The sequence below is a fragment of the Lissotriton helveticus genome, chromosome 7, assembly GCF_964261635.1.
Source record: "Lissotriton helveticus chromosome 7, aLisHel1.1, whole genome shotgun sequence".
NCBI classification, from domain to species: domain Eukaryota; kingdom Metazoa; phylum Chordata; class Amphibia; order Caudata; family Salamandridae; genus Lissotriton; species Lissotriton helveticus.
The window spans coordinates 61,698,046-61,714,029 of NC_136068.1; the positions used below are offsets into that span (position 1 = coordinate 61,698,046).

General features: G+C 44.2%; 1 pseudogene across 2 annotated transcripts in view; it reads right to left on the minus strand.

The window, feature by feature from the left end:
- Positions 1-10,647, minus strand: part of LOC144768047 (epidermal differentiation-specific protein pseudogene) — a 33,216-nt pseudogene extending 22,569 nt beyond the window's left edge. The window contains exons 1-2 of one of the 2 annotated variants that reach the window (XR_013598432.1): positions 10,625-10,647; positions 4,067-4,130 (exon numbers count right to left, since the gene is read on the minus strand). The product of XR_013598432.1 is annotated as an epidermal differentiation-specific protein pseudogene, transcript variant X1 (transcript). Of the gene's footprint in view, positions 1-4,066; positions 4,131-5,600; positions 5,616-10,624 lie in introns of those variants that run through there. The other variant, XR_013598433.1, reaches the window with a different exon arrangement.
- Between the last annotated feature and the right edge of the window lie 5,337 nt (positions 10,648-15,984).

Below are 15,984 nucleotides of genomic sequence, written 5' to 3' on the forward strand. Positions count from 1 at the left end.
TCGGCCCACAGAAAACTACAGTTAATGGCTCTACTTCTGGGTAAATTTCCATCTATCATGAACCAGCCAACTTGGGTCCATGATGGGCCCAAAGACTGCAGACTATGTGGGAGCAGTAAGGAGGAATTCATCCACTTTGTCTGTATTTGTCCGAATTTATTTCAAGCATGAGCCCCTTTCTAAAAAAAGCCATGAACACTAGAGGCATAAGAGCGTGCAGATCGGCAAATTATGGCGACCTTAGATCCAACTGACACTCCATTGAATTGCCAACTAATAAAGTTCCTCTTAGCTCATGCACAAGTATTAAAATTCAACCTTGTGCCCTGCTCACAAAAAGCAAACAAGACGGCCAACTCAGAAGCTCTTGAACACAATACGGAATAATACCAGAACATTGGGAGGAACACTTTACATGGACCAATTAATGCTTCAGACTTCCAAAAACTGTATATTATGTATGTTAAAATGTCTATATATTATTTTTTTAAACCATGTTATTTTTATATATAACCGCAGCAGAAATGGAAAGTTTATGGTTTTAGATGTGGTGTCATTGGTCTAGGGGCACTTTTTAACGAGAAACGACCGAACATGGGGGTCGCAAAATTGTGCATGATGCCCTGAGATTGTGAGCCCTGTATTTACATTAAGAATGGGTGTAGAAGGAGTTGATACGAGTGTTTTACTTCCTGTTACTTCCTTCCGTTGGGCTGGTGATGATCGCCAAACGATGTACTTTTTAGTAGTATTGGGTGCATGTGAATACTCCACAACATCAGAATACATTAAGGGAACCCAAGACATCTATCCTAGGCTTATGTTCATGATTACAAAGTTACATCGTGACAGTTGGTGCAACAATATGTAGTATGTGTGAGTACCAACATATTTTTTTTAAACTCTTACTTCCTTCTGGGGCATGGGTTTAGATTGACAAAAGGACAGAAGGGTCAATCATAAAGGAGGACTCACATGAGGAGTTCGTTACACTACAAGGTTACCTCACAAGCTGGCACGAGCGATATAAGCTGATTGAGGGTAACTATCATGTTTTTAACTTCAGAATATGGATCTACCTGGGGGTGAACAGTTGTGTTTTTAACTCAGTGGTTTTTGTACTTTTTCCAATTGACAGTCCACAAGAATGGTGTGTCCAACACTGGTGCTGTGACGAAGTTGTCTGGACATGAAGAATTTGCCAAAATTTTGTGGCAAAGAAACATGTTGGCATTTGGTTTTGGTCTGCAAGGATAGCAACCTGCCAATCTTTTAATTTGACAGATCACAATCTGTGAAGTAATTGTGAAAAAGGTGTGTCTGCCTATTTTAATCACTTCTTGTCACAACGTGGAGTGCGATCATTTATCACTCTACTGCACTAGCACGGTTTATTTTATTTTGTTGGACACTTTTTCTTTGGGATAAAAATGACCACCTATGATGAGAACAGGGGGCCTATCTGGTGAGGTTGTGAGGGGTCGCCAGTGAGGGGTCATTTTATCCCCCCACTTTTTTCACACTATTTCTGGTGTACTGAATGGTTTGAGAAGTCTGTAAACTAGTCACCATTCGTTTTTCTTGTGGTACTGACCGTTTGAAAAAGTTCTTTTAAAAAATAAGGCAATAAGTGTTGCACACTACCACATGTGAGGAGTTTTATCGCTGAATATATAATAGAAGCGACTTACACACTTCATCTATGAATAATTTGCCTAAGAGACCAGGTTTTGTTTGTTTATGCCTGAATAAGACACCCTTAAGAGACAATTCTTCTGGATGGCACCCACTTCCATCTTATCAGATATCGATGGTGCCCCGCGGCTACTGCCCCTGCTGATGCAATGCCGGGGTTCTTAAGGTGTCAAACATCAGGTCTTAGAGATACTTGGCTTGAATCTTCATCTTTCCCATCAGTTGAGAGTAACCCTCAATTTCCTGAATGTTGGAGGATAGAGCCTGGAAGTCTTTAGCAAGTGAGTGGGAGGTATAGACTGTATGAATATCGAAACGCATTACAAGACCTGCAAGAGATCTTTTAAGGGCAGGCTCCCCAATCTTGCCAACTGGGACTGGAAACGTCACATCCTCTGAAAGCGGGAAGGTTTCTCCAGGAGACTTGCCTAGAGAGGATCCACTGTTAAATTCTGAGGGAGCTGTTTTTGCTTTTTGCCCAAAGGATGTCGGCTCTCCATAAACTTTGGTATCAAGACCGTTTCAACAGGCAATTGAAATTTTAAGGAAAGATAAGGAATGATTGGTTTGAAATGCTCCTTCTGCATATATTTTCCCTTAGTTCTAAACCAGTCTCTTTGTCATCATACTAAGAAGACACCCAAGAAGAGGGAGTATGGAGAGGAAACTGAGACAAAAGAAACACAATGAAAAAGGAGGAGAGGCAGGCGCAGGAGAGGACTTGTCCGCTGGTGGGTATAGCTGCCTGTGACCTGACCATGATTGTAGCTTCTTCTCACAGAACAACGGGGACCTACATTTTCTATGTACAACTCCATGAAGATACACTGCCGGCCAATGTACTCAAGCAGGGGAAAAACCAGCCGAAATCCAATCCTCTTTCTGTAGTGCCGAGGCCCAAAACCATAGGTGAGCATTAACATGCCCAGAAGGGCCATGTACCCCTTTCAAGATTTCCCGTCTTTTTTTACTTTATGGGGAGCTCCAAGGAAGTCAACATGAGATCTAATTAATTTTATACAACAAAACATAAAATGTAAAGTGTGACCAAGACATCCTGCTTCTATGAATGAAAAGCCCCTCCCAGACTGTATACCTCAAGGTCGAGACTGGAAGTAGGTGAGACCTGCATGAGGGCAAAGAGAGCGGGTCTATGCCCCAGCTTCAGCCCTTGCTGCCTGCGGCTAATAGAACAAGAGGGGGCTACCACCTGTGGCTAATGCAAGAGCAGATAGGTGCACTCACTGAGGCTATAGAACAAAGGCCGGTGTGGAGAAGTGTGGCTCAATGGTTAGAGCGGCAGACCCTGATGCAGAGGTCTAGCCCGGGACCAGGGTTCAATTCCCCGCCTCGGGCGGGTCTAGGGCTCAAAATTCCACGGACCTGATAATTCTCGCCTCGGTGCCTATTCTAATCATGGGCCCCACTCTGCAACTCTGGGCAATAGCTTGCTTAATCTCCACAACGGCCCCCACAACACTAAGGATACCTGGCCTCCACCTTGGGGGTGCCCAGGAGTGGACACCTCACAGGGAAAGCCAGGATGGGTTCCACAGCGGTATTCGTACAAGCGCCTTGAAACCCTTGCGGGTGAGTAGTGCGCTATACAAGTATCAATTTACATTTTATCAATTTACATTTTACCACACACGTATTCACATACAGCGCAAGTGAGCCAGTGCACCACTTATGGAGGGCAGAGAAAAGGGCTCCTGCAGCACACTAATCATTTTGGGTTCCAGAGTAGAGTGTGACTCGTTGATAAGCGCTTCAACGCCTCTCCAGGGGTAGTAAGCGCTTTATAAGTACAATTACAATTACATCGGATAGAAACAAAATGGAACCGAACACCTTTCAAGGCCACATGTTCAAGGTCAGAGTGAAGAGACACTAACAGCCTGCTCCAGCTGATCAGATGAATAAAGTTCCTTACCTTAAGAGAACGAGTTGTCCCTCACTCTGTCTACTGTAAAAGGGGCTCCAGCATCCCCAGTGAAAGTGAATGGAATGGCACAAAAAGACACTGGAAATGCAGCAGAGAGGGCATTATAGGAGGACTTCCCTTGGAGTTATGGGAAGTGTAAAAAGCCTAATAATTGGGTGAACAAGGCGCAGTAAAGGTGGCATGTTACTCTTGTAGATAAGCAATGGGACGGGAAAGAGGAGGTAATAAGGGTTCCTTGCTAAATGTATGAAAAGTGGTATTTTAATACTTATTGTTGCTTCTGTCTTCTAGCAAAAACAATTCTGCCACTGGTCTTGCAAAGGAAACATGAAAAACAATACATTTTTCAATGTTTGTATTTAATGGAATAGCACTACAAACCAGGCATTACATCTCTAAATGGGAACTTGTGTAAAATATATTTACCTTCAGTGTAGCGCTCTTTCTCTGTCTGAAGTGGAAATCTGCTTTTCCTGCTTGTCTGTCTGACCTATAACACAAAATAATGCAAAAAGTCAGCACGCCTTTAGTCTGTGTGAATCCTGCTGAAACATGGGAAGTGCTGCACTGATTTGTGCATCTTCACCACCCACCCACCTCTAGGCAGGGGTGTACAAGCAGAGGTGCAGCAGGTGCAGTGGCACCAGGCCCTAACTCACCCCAATTAATGAATGTAATACAACACTCAGGGAATGGGGCACCGAGATTCTTCATTACACTGGGGCCCATGCTATGTCACTGCCTCTAAGCATCTTGCTAGAATTCGTACTCCTGAACTTCAGCGCCTCACTTAATAAACTTCACACCGGGGCATCATTTTGATGGCTTCAGTAAAGTGTTTTCCCGATTAGGTAAACAGGGGATCGAGTGCTTCCATTGTGCGTAAAACTTCACCAACTGAGGGGCATATTATTAAGGGAGTTTATCTCCGCTTTTTTGGCTTTAAAAGCCAAAAAAGCTGAGATAAAATTATCTCCCTATTACTTAGCTGTCGCTAACACCAGTTAGCGACAGCTAGTAGGAGATAGCGACCATCTTGGGCCCCACTTTGCATGTCAGTGATATTTATCACTAATGACATGCAAAGTGGGCGTGCCAAGATGTTAGCGACTGGAAACAGTCGCTAACATCGCTATCTCCTATTACCAACTTTTGGAGATATTCGCGCTAAGCGCGAATATTTCCAAAAGCTAACACCTGCCCTGAGCAGTTCTTAGCCATGTTATCCAATGGGAGGTGGATAACATGGCTAAGAGCATTAGCTCGGTAATGCATGAATATCGCTGACTTTTCAGCGATATTCATGCATTGCGGCCGTTTTTTATCGCATTTGCGATTAACCTTGGTAATACCAAGGTTTATCTGCGATAAAAATCGCCGCAGCTCAGCGGTAAATTTTTGTCTCTAACCAAGCAATAGCGATAATTATCGCTATTGCTTGGTAATATGCCCCTGAGTCACTTTCACAGGCGCACACTTGGATACCATGAACTGACACTAAATATCTCACTCACTGACTCAATCCATCAATCAATCACATTTTTTATTCGATTTTACAGATAAAACCAGAAAAGACATAAGATATCATTAAAATGAACACTGTCACTCACTTACTCACCCGCAGAAGGGTTCGCTTACACCTTCACGAATGCATTCACAGTCACTCGCTCATCTATACATTTACTTACACACTCACTGCCATATTCAGTTACTTATACACGCCTCACTATTCATAAAGATAATCCACAAATCAAACAATCACCCAATTCCCACATATGCACTCTCAGCATTGCATTACACACTAACACTTGAAAACTCTCACACTTGTCGCACCCACACTTTTTTACACTCAGTCACAATCTGTACAATTACCTGCAGTCAATCACAAACACACTCACATACACACATCCATTGACACTAGTTTGACCCTTCAATGTCACAAAACTGCCCATGCGCCTACCTGATGTGACCCTTCAGTGTCAGAAAACTGGGCATGCACCGACTTCCTTGTTCACTTGTAATTTGTTACGGTTTTTATTCACTAGACAATAAACAAATTATTGTATCATATTCACTTGTATGCACACACACACAATTAAAGCTCCCACCCTCCAGTCACCTGTCCCCCATAGGCATTATTCTGTCCTTCTCTCTATCTGCACCAAGCGTGAGATGTGGAGATCTCTGGCCCCTCTCTCACTTCTTCTGTTGCCCCACCTTTTTATCCATCAGCAGCATCATTATTATTATTAGCATCATGTATTGGTGTTAAAGTGTATTTTAGTGTAACGCTGTGTCACGTGTGAGGATGCCAGTTAGTGCTTAACAATCAAGGTGTGTTGTGTTTGTCAGTGTATTACTTTGTATCAAGTGGTTTTTAGTTTGAGAAAGTGTATCACAACATGCACTAATCACAACAAAGTAAATGTCGTAGTATCCGCGGCCTAATGTCTACCTGGCTTTAATGCACCAACACATGCAAACACTGGCATGACAAATGTTGTTTCATTCAGATTCAGGTCTCTAAGGGAAAACGTGTGGTCTTGCAAGCAAAACCACCCCCGTTGACACAGATTTCCTCTTGTATAGAGGATAATGATCGGTGGAATTGGCTGCATGGAGCCCTGACCTCAAAAATTAAAGACAACCCCAGACTATTCCAGCATCTTTAGCACTTCGCTGAAGATTATTTCTTGGAATGCCTCAGGGATTCATAGCAGCCCAGAGAAATTTGATTTCCTCTTTTCTGTAGGAGCCAATGTGATTTGTTTACAGGAAACTTGGTGTGTCAATATGTTGAATGTGTCCAAAGATTTTTATGTCTTGGAAGTGCCTGCTGCCCCCTCCAAGAAAGGACACGCCAGGGGGGGAATCGCCTGTTTATTGTCTAATAAATCGCAATGGAGATTCTCCCATTATATTGACCCCAGTAAACTCTTCCATGCTATAACTATAGAAAATTTGTTTAATAATGGCACTAAGTCCCCTATCGTGATTTTAAATGTTTATATTCCTCCAGAAGAACGTTTTAATGTGTTAATGAAGCGGGTATTTCGTTATGTGGATCAGATTAAAAATGTTCCATCTCCTCCGGAGGTTCTGATCATGGGCGATTTGAATTGTAAGATCTCTAATGTAAGCCTGGATCTTTTTAGGAATAAGTCTAAAGAAGAGGCGCACTTTATTCCTCAAGCTCTCTTCCCCGAAAAGTCAGTGACAAATAAAAGAGGGAAGATCCTGCTAAATGAATTAGTGGCCGTCGACGGGCTCATAGTAAATGGTAGATTCCCGTCGGACGTCCCTGCAAAATTTACCCATAAGTCTCCCTTTGGGTCTTCCATCTTGGATTATGTCATCGCTGACTATGGCTTGTTTCCATCTATTCTTGACTTTAAAATTGTACCCACCCCTCTGAGTGATCACAGTTTATTATTTGTAACTATTTCCTTAAAAATCCTGCCTACTGCACCTTGGTCTCTTAGCGGCAGCGATGTTGCCTTCCATGCTTCTTCTGGAAGGTGTCATTGGAATTCCGCAGCCGTTAAAGGAGTGCAGGAACTTTTATCTGATACCGTTTTAGTGCTTAATGAGTGGCGTGGCAATGAAATAGTATACTTCGAAGAATTTTTGCGGAAGATTACTTCTTGTGCAAAAAAATCTTCCCGATTAATAAGAGGGGTTGAAGTTCCCAGGGCACTGTGCACCTTAAATAAGGAAATTAACAACCTTGTCCGGGAACAATACTTGGATAGAGGTATAGAACGTGGAAGAGAAATTTCAAGGCTAAAAAGGAAGAGAAGTAGACTTAAACTAAAGATAAAAAAGGCTAAGGAGGACATTATCTGGATCGATCTGCGGGAATCGGTCGTCCATGGTAGGATTAGAGATTTCTGGGCAATAATAGGTAAGGGGTGTGGGTCCAGACTAAGCCCCTCCCCTATTCCCATAGCGGAAGAGGTATGGGCCATTTACATTCGGGACCTTTATGCAGGGAATGGTATCTCTGATACTATCGCTTCTGATGATTTTCTAGGTAGTGTTAACACTATTGCGCAGGATGCGGACGGCCTTTCGAATTTTCCTTTAGTAAGGGAAATCGAGATGGCCATAAAAAATATGCGTGCATCTGGGGCAATGGGACCTGATGAACTCCCCATGACGATCCTTAAACAGGACCCGCTCGGGTGGAGTAAAATACTGTACCCCCTGTTTAAAGCATGTTTTTTGTCTAAAAAGGTTCCTGCCTCGTGGAGGGGGAGTATTCTGGTCCCAATCTTCAAGAAGGGAATTAGGGATTGCCCAAGTAACTATCGTTTGATTGCGCTCCTCGACTCAATCGGGAAGGTCTTTGCGAAATGTCTTCTAGGATTTCTTTCCGCTTGGGTTGAGGAGAACAATATCCTGCCGTTTGCACAGACTGGGTTCCGTAGGAATCACGGAACCCTGGATAACCTTACTGCTCTACAGGTAGTTACGGACAAATACGTACAGGTGAGACGGGGGACGGTGTACGCAGCTTTTATTGATTTCTCCACTGCGTTCGATAAGGTGGATCGTGGAACGCTTTGGAGAAAGTTGGCTGCGCTCGGTCTCCCGCCTAACCTGTTGGAGCTGGTGCGGGCTCTCCACACAGAGACCTGGTGTAGGGTCCTGTTGGGGGGTGAAGGGGGGCTTTCTGACCCAATTCCATCGAGCAATGGCCTTAAACAAGGCTGTTTACTGGCTCCCCTCCTATTCTCTCTATATACGGCTGATTTGCCCGCCACTCTGTCAGCCACTGAGGGTATCGCCCCCTTGTTGGGGGGGAGCCCTGTATCTTGTCTGATGTATGCCGATGATGTCCTCATTCTTGACTTAACGCCCAAAGGACTTTCAAATCGGCTGCATGCCCTCCATAGTTATGCGGTGGCTCACTGTATGAAGATTAATATAACCAAGAGTAAAGTCATGTGTATAGTAGGAAAAAAGAGGTGTCGAGCAGCAGATTTTGGTTGGTGTATCGGGGGGCAAAAATTGGAGGTTGTAAAGTCATATATTTTTCTGGGGAAAATTGTTACGGCTAATCTGAGTGAGAAGCTCCATATAGAGCATTGTTCTCGTAAAGCTCTTGCCCATGGCAAAGGCTTAAACTCACTATACCATGCAACGGGGAAACGGCACTTTCAGATTCTTCTGGAGGTGTATAGATCTAAAATCCCCGCGACAATCTTGTATGGTATAGAGTTAATAGAGTTGAAAAAGTGGGACTTCTGCCATAGGATTGAGGGGAAACTCTTAAGATCTCTCTCCTCATTAAATTCTGCCTGCTCTCTGGCCGCCTGTAGGCTTGAATTTGGTCTAAGGAGCAGTTGGGTACAGGGTCTCTGTGCCCTAGTAAGATGGGTGGCCTGTCTTGCAAGAGCAGAAGCAGGGACACTGAGAGCACTCATTAAAAGTGAATTACTAGGTAATTTTAATGAGTTCTCCCAACTTGTTTGTAACTTCAGAAAAGCCGTAACTCTTTTAAAAGTAGACGAAAAATCTCTTTTTGTGTATTCCCCTATTCAGTTAAAACTTGTGCTAAAAGCAGCCTCCTGGGACCTCTGCTTTCAATCGGATAAAAAATTAATCCATGGGAAAAGGAATGTACATATCCTTCTCGATACTTATCTGATGAAGCAGCCACAATCCTATGTGCGATGGTCCCTTCCACATGGTATACGTAGATTTTGGTTCCTGTTGCGATACGATTTAATTCCTTTAAATCTTTTGCTATCCAAATGGTACGGCTCCACCTCTTTGTGTAATCTATGTCATTTAAATATTCAGGACTGTACACATGTTCTACTGATTTGCCCTGCGTTATGTAAATTGCGCTCTAGATGGATAAAAGTTATTTGTCTCCGTCTGGGCATTCTAACTCTGAATGATTTTCTTCATGCACTTTATTGTCCCCCTAACGAAATGTTCTGCTTCTACATTTTTAATTTTTTTAAAGGTTTTTTAGCTATTTATTAATAATCAATGGAGACGCCTTCTTGATTTGCCAAATTTTCTACTGCTCTGGTGTGTGAATTAGTCTATATGTAATTTATGTACTTGTTGGCGGACACTTTTTGCAGTTGTACTCTTTTGTATTTTATTTCTGTATATTTTATGTGGCCCTCTGCTGAGAGCCAAAACATAATAAATAAATTGAATTGAAATTGACAAATGTTGTTTGCAGCTGCTAGCACTTTAAATCCAGATCTATTGGCTTTGCCAATGCTTGTTAACATTTTCCCCTTGGATAGATCCCTTTCCCTACGCCCCTTGCATGGGTTTGGTTGCATTCCATTGTCTTTCCCACCCTGGATACGAATTTACTCCAACCCTTTGCTGGATCAATTCTCTGACCACTTCCAGGATGAGAATGGGTGCCATTTGTGAATGTCCACAAACTCACCAGCTTGTGGTGTTCACAAGATCTTAAGACAAGCAATGTATGGGTTTGGCCATTTTCATCATTGCTCAGGGATTACTTCTGTAGAATATACACAACTGTGCAGACACTCACTAATTAGTAAATGCACTGCCACATGATAGGTATCATTTTGTGCCTACTTGACAGGAGTAAAAACGAGGGTTTAATCAATCTCCCAATATCTGTGTTTGTGTGTATGTGTGGGTGTGTATACATGTGTGTGTGCACGTGTGTGAGCGCACTCTTGTATATGCGTAATTCAGTTTAGATGTGACATGTCTGTGTGGGTTTTACAGATCTGTATTTGCATGTGTATCTGCTTGAGTGTTATGTATGTCAGCATGCATGCGAGTTAGGCTTATGAGTATGTGTGTGAAATGCATGTATGTGATGTGTCTGATTTGTTTATGCCCCAGTATAGGCAGAGTGACAGTGCATCACCGCCACAATGACGATAGGAGTAGCACCTATTCTACCTACTCCCTCTCTGAGACTATGTTAGTTCACAAATAGGAGTGCTACCATCCATGCACAGTACTCACCAGCAGATAGATGTCCCCTCTTCAGTCTCTCCTTGCACTTGCCTACCAGACACCCACTATATAAGGCCTGGCTTCTGCCCTTCCCAGGCCTCCGGGTCACTATTTTCCATATGTAAACAGCCCCCAGTTGAGTTTTAAGCAACTCTCTAATCGAATCAGTTTCTAAGCATGCATTGAACTGTCTAATAATGCAAATATAAGCACATATCTTCAGGCACACAGAATACATTCTCAAAGTCACAAGTGTGAATAAACCAACCCTGTCCAATGTGCTGAGATGATGTGACACAGAAGTGGCTCGGTTTAGACAGACGCGGATCAGCAGGAACTGGTGACGTGTAAGAGCCCTTTCATGACTAGCTGCACAGATTGAGATCCTGACCTCAGTCAGCGATTGTTGCAAGTATTATATCAAATAGGTGATAGGTTCACCCCACCACAGGGTGAAAGTGCTATGCTAGTTCATACATTTATACTTGTACCTAAATTTGAAGTTAAATAAAAGATTACATCTTTAAGTTAGAAGATCACATGGTTTGTATGATGGGCAACTTTCCAGCACCATTCATCGGACACTTTGCCTGCATATAGTCACTGTACGCCGCTGGTGACACTTTGTGCACACAGAGTCATAACCTTTGTGGGGTGGCATGAGTCTCTAAGTGCATTTAGGTGTTTCATCCCATAACAGCTTCTCACCTTCTTCTACATCCTTCACCTATTCTGGTTAAAATATATGTGTCTCACCCTTACAGAGTCAAGGGACTCATTTAGTTATTGAATTGATCCTTGGGACATCAATGGCAAATGAGAACATCCACCATGAATACTGGCCACTAACCTCCTGCTGAACTAGACCACAGAAAAAAGATTTACAACCATCTGCCTTTATTTCCTTCAGTCGTTGAGTTCACCAAAAGGCTCCTTCCAGGCAGTAAGATCTATAGAAATAACATTGACACCTCCACATACAGGTAGATATAGCAAGCACAGAAATACACCGGTTGCACAAAGATTCAGCACAAACAGCCTGAGTTTCTTTGTACATGCCTGTGTTCCCTTTGCCAATGCTTCTGGGGGTCAATGGTCAGATATGGTAGCAGCAGTCACCACTGCAACAGAAGGGAGGAAGGTTTCAGATTATATTACAAACCTGACACGTGGTGGTTGCACTGACTTCGCTACGGGGGGAACCGGTGATGTTCCTGGTTACAGGTAAGGTCCAGTGCAAAGAGGAACTCAGCATGTGATATTGGATACCCGTACTGCACCGATGTGATCAATCCCATTGTTGTCCCACATCCAAGCAAGAGGGAATGCTGGTTTGTGTCCTACTGAGACTCTGTCAAATGTAACACAGCCATTATCAAGAGCAAGTAGTATAAAGAAATGTGTCAGTCTAGTGTTATACTGTGTTAATATTGGTCTTGGCATAAACCCCTTCTGTGGAAGAGGTGGCAACTGATGAAGTTTGACCAGGTTCAAACAGCTTAATGAAGTGGGGAAGCAGAAGCTAGAATCCAGGTCTCCAGAGGCAGGCAGCAAAAATAGGGCTGCAACACCTCATCACTCCCGATCCTGAAAAGCAGCTAAAAATGCCTAGAAAGATGATGGTGCATCATCAAAGATGCCACAGACTGAGCAACATTCAACAAATACCATCAATGCATAGCAGACACAAAAAGATGCTCCTTGATGGACCCCACCAAAGTCAGCTACAGCCACAGCAAGGATCTCTTCTAAATCATCGCACATTTTTTCTGCATGTCAGCCACTGAGAACACTATCTTCCCCTCCAGGAACTCTACAACACCCTGGCTGGCTGCTTCCACAAGATATTCACCATCTACAGCAACTCGGAACCCCAACCTACTGACCACTACAGCCTCTTTACGCCAACTAATGCCACCCACTACCATCTGCTCCCCACATGGAAACTGCTCACCACACAGAGCACCACAGCGATCATGAACTCATCCACTCTGGAGCACACATGAACCCCTGCCCACATCCTCTTTAACCTCAGGAGTAAGGAAATCACCTGTGTACTCACCTCCATTCTCAACGCATCCATCACCACAGTCACCTTTCCCACTCAATGGAAACACAAAGTGGTCAGACCCCCTCCTCAAGAAACACTCTGTCATAGTTCTTGAGAAGACCATGAAATGCTAACGCACCGAACACCTGGAGAACAAAATTCTACTGGACACCTCCTAATTCGGGTTCCATGCAAATCACAGCTCCAAGACCACCATGATCCCCACTACAGATATCATCAGGTCCCTCCTTGACCACCAGGGGACAGTGACTCTGATCTGTATCTCACCACACCCTCATCAAAAGACTCTGCCACATTGAATCCAGAGAGACATCCTCAAATGGATCACGCTGTTCCTCACTGGAGGAACCAAAAAGATCTGCTTACCACCCTTTACTTTAGAACCCAAGTGCATTTAGGTGTTTCATTCCATAACACCTTCTAAATCTGGCACCTAGTCTGGTTAAAATATACCTGTCTTACCCTTGCAGAGTCATGGGACTCATTCAGTTATTGAACTGAAATGAAATAGTATCTTGATTCCTGAGACATCATTGGTAAATGACAACATCCACCATGAATACTGGCCACTAACCTCCTGCTGATCCAGACAACAGAAAGGGATTTACAACCATCTGCCTTTATTTCCTTCAGTCATTGAGTTCACTACAACAGACTCCATCCAGGTAGTAAGAACTATAGAAATAGCATTGAAATCACCACAAACAGGTAGACATAGCAAGCACAGAAATACAATGTTTGGACAAAGATTCAGCACAAACAGGCTGAGTCCCTGTGTGCTCACCCCTGCTTGCATACATTAGCAGCTTAATGCCAGACCTACTTGTTTTGCCAGTGCTTCTGGGGGTCAATGGTCAGATATAGTAGCAGCAGTCACCACTGCAACAGAAGGGATAAAGGCTTCATATTATATTACAACCCTGACACCCTGTGGTTGCACTAACTTCTCTACTGGGGGAACCTGTGATGACCCTTCTTGCAGGTAAAGCCCAATGCAAAGAGAAACTCAGCATGTGATATGTGATACCAGTTCTGCACCAATGTGATCAATCCCATTGTAGTCCAACATCCATGCAAGCGATAAGGCTGGTTTGTGTCCAACCCAGACTCTGTCAAAAGCAACACATCCGTTCTCAAGAGGGACAACTGTAAAAAACATGTGTCAGTCTAGCGATATATAGCATTTAATATTGGTCTCAGCTTAAACGTCATCTGTGGAAGAGGTGGCAACTGACAGACTAAACTGGGGCTGCTACACCTCATCACTCCCTGACCATGAAATGCAACTGCAAATGCCTAGAAAGATGATGGCACATCAGCAAAGAACCCTCAAGTCGACCCTCAACAAATACCATCGATGCCTGGAAGACACTAAAAGATGCTCCTTGGTAGACCTCATTGAAGTCAGCTCCAACCACAGCAAGGAACTCTTCTAAATCGTAAGAGAGTTAGCCTGCCTTTCTGCCACTGAGAACAGCATGTATCTTCCATGAACTCTGCATCACCCTGGCTCACTACTGCCACAAGATATCCACCATTTACAGAAATTAAAAACCCCATCCCACAGACCTCTACAGCCTCTGTACGCCAACCGACGCCACCCACAACCATCTGCTCACCACATAGAGCACCACAGAGATCATGAACTCCATTTCATCTGGAGCCCCCAGAGACCACTGCCCCACCTCCTCTTTAACCGTAGGAGCAAGTAAATCAGCTATGAACTCACTTTCATTCTCAATGGATCTTTCACCAAAGTCACTTTTCCCACTCAATGGAAACACGCAGAAGTCAGACACCTCATCAAGAAACGCTCTGCCATAGTCCCTGAGAAGGTCAGCAACTGCTAACGCACTGAGTAACTGGAGAGCAAAAATCTGCTGGACACCTCCTAATCCGGTGTCCGCACTAACCACAGCACAAAGACTGCCATGATCGTCACTACAGCCATCATCAGGTCCCTCCTTGACCACGGGGAAACAGCGGCCCTGATGTGTATGCCACCACACCCTCATCAAAAGATTCTGCCACATCGGATCCAGAAAGACATCCGCAAAGAGATCACCTTCTTCACAGGAGGAACCCAGAAGATCACTTTAGAACCCAAGAACATCATCTGAAGAGTCCCACAAGGCTCATCCATAAGCTCCACCCTGGTCAGCACGTACATGACACCCCTGGCTGACATTGTCAGAGCCAAAGCCTCAAAATTATATCCTACAGAGAAGACACCCAGCTCATCCTCTTGCTCTTAGAAGACCCCGCCACCACCAGGATCAACTTCCACAATTGCATTACAAGAGTTGCCAGCTGGATAAAGGCCATCTGCCTGAAGCTCCACACAGACAAGACCCAAGTGGTGATTTTTGGGAACAGCACCTCCCTGTGGAACGACAACTGGTGGTCCTCAGTACTTTGACCCACAACAACAGACCACGCCCACAACTTCGGCATCATCCTTACCAGCAAACTCACCATGATATGTAAGATGAACGCAGTCCCCTTCACCTACTTCCACATCCTCCCCATACTCCGAAAGAACTTCAAATGGCTTACCGTCTGCACCAGGAAAGCCGTTGCTCAAGCCCTAGTCACCAGCCAGCTGGATTATGCCATCGCGCTCTACGCAGAACTCACCACCCAACTCTTAAAGAGACTCCAACAAATATAGTACTAAGCTGCCGAATCATACTTGACCTCCTCAAACTGACCTATTTCATTCCCTACCTCAGGAACCTCCACTGGCTCCCCATTCAGAAGCCCTAGCTCGCACTCACCGCATCTGCCGAAGTAAGAGTAGAGGACACTCCATCTTTTACCTCACTGCCAAGACCAGGAACAACCTACACCTCAAAACATCATCCTCTCTCCCTAAATTCAGAAACAAACCCAACATCCAGCTCTTTGACTGATCCCAGCAAGATCTCAGAGCCTAGATACCCTCATGGGTGGTTAGTAACCCTGGGTGGGTAACTTCGCTCCACCAGCAGAGTTGGCGGAGATTTGTATACTCCGCACTCTGTTGCGAACGCGGAGGTAGGCAAAACTCCAACTCCATGGTGGAGCGGAGTTAGCCAGCCCATCCTCCGTCCCAAATTATTTAAAATTAAAAAATGAAGGCACCTACCTGCGTGGCTGTTGCCTCCTTCCTGGCCGCTCTCCTTCCTGCACCTCGCTTCAATCTTCAATGAAAAAACCCTACGTTGTATGACTTGTGCGTTTTCATTGAAGAAGGATGCAAGGAGTAGGAAGGAGAGCGGCAAGGCAGGTGAGGCGACAGCCACGCAGGCAAGTACCT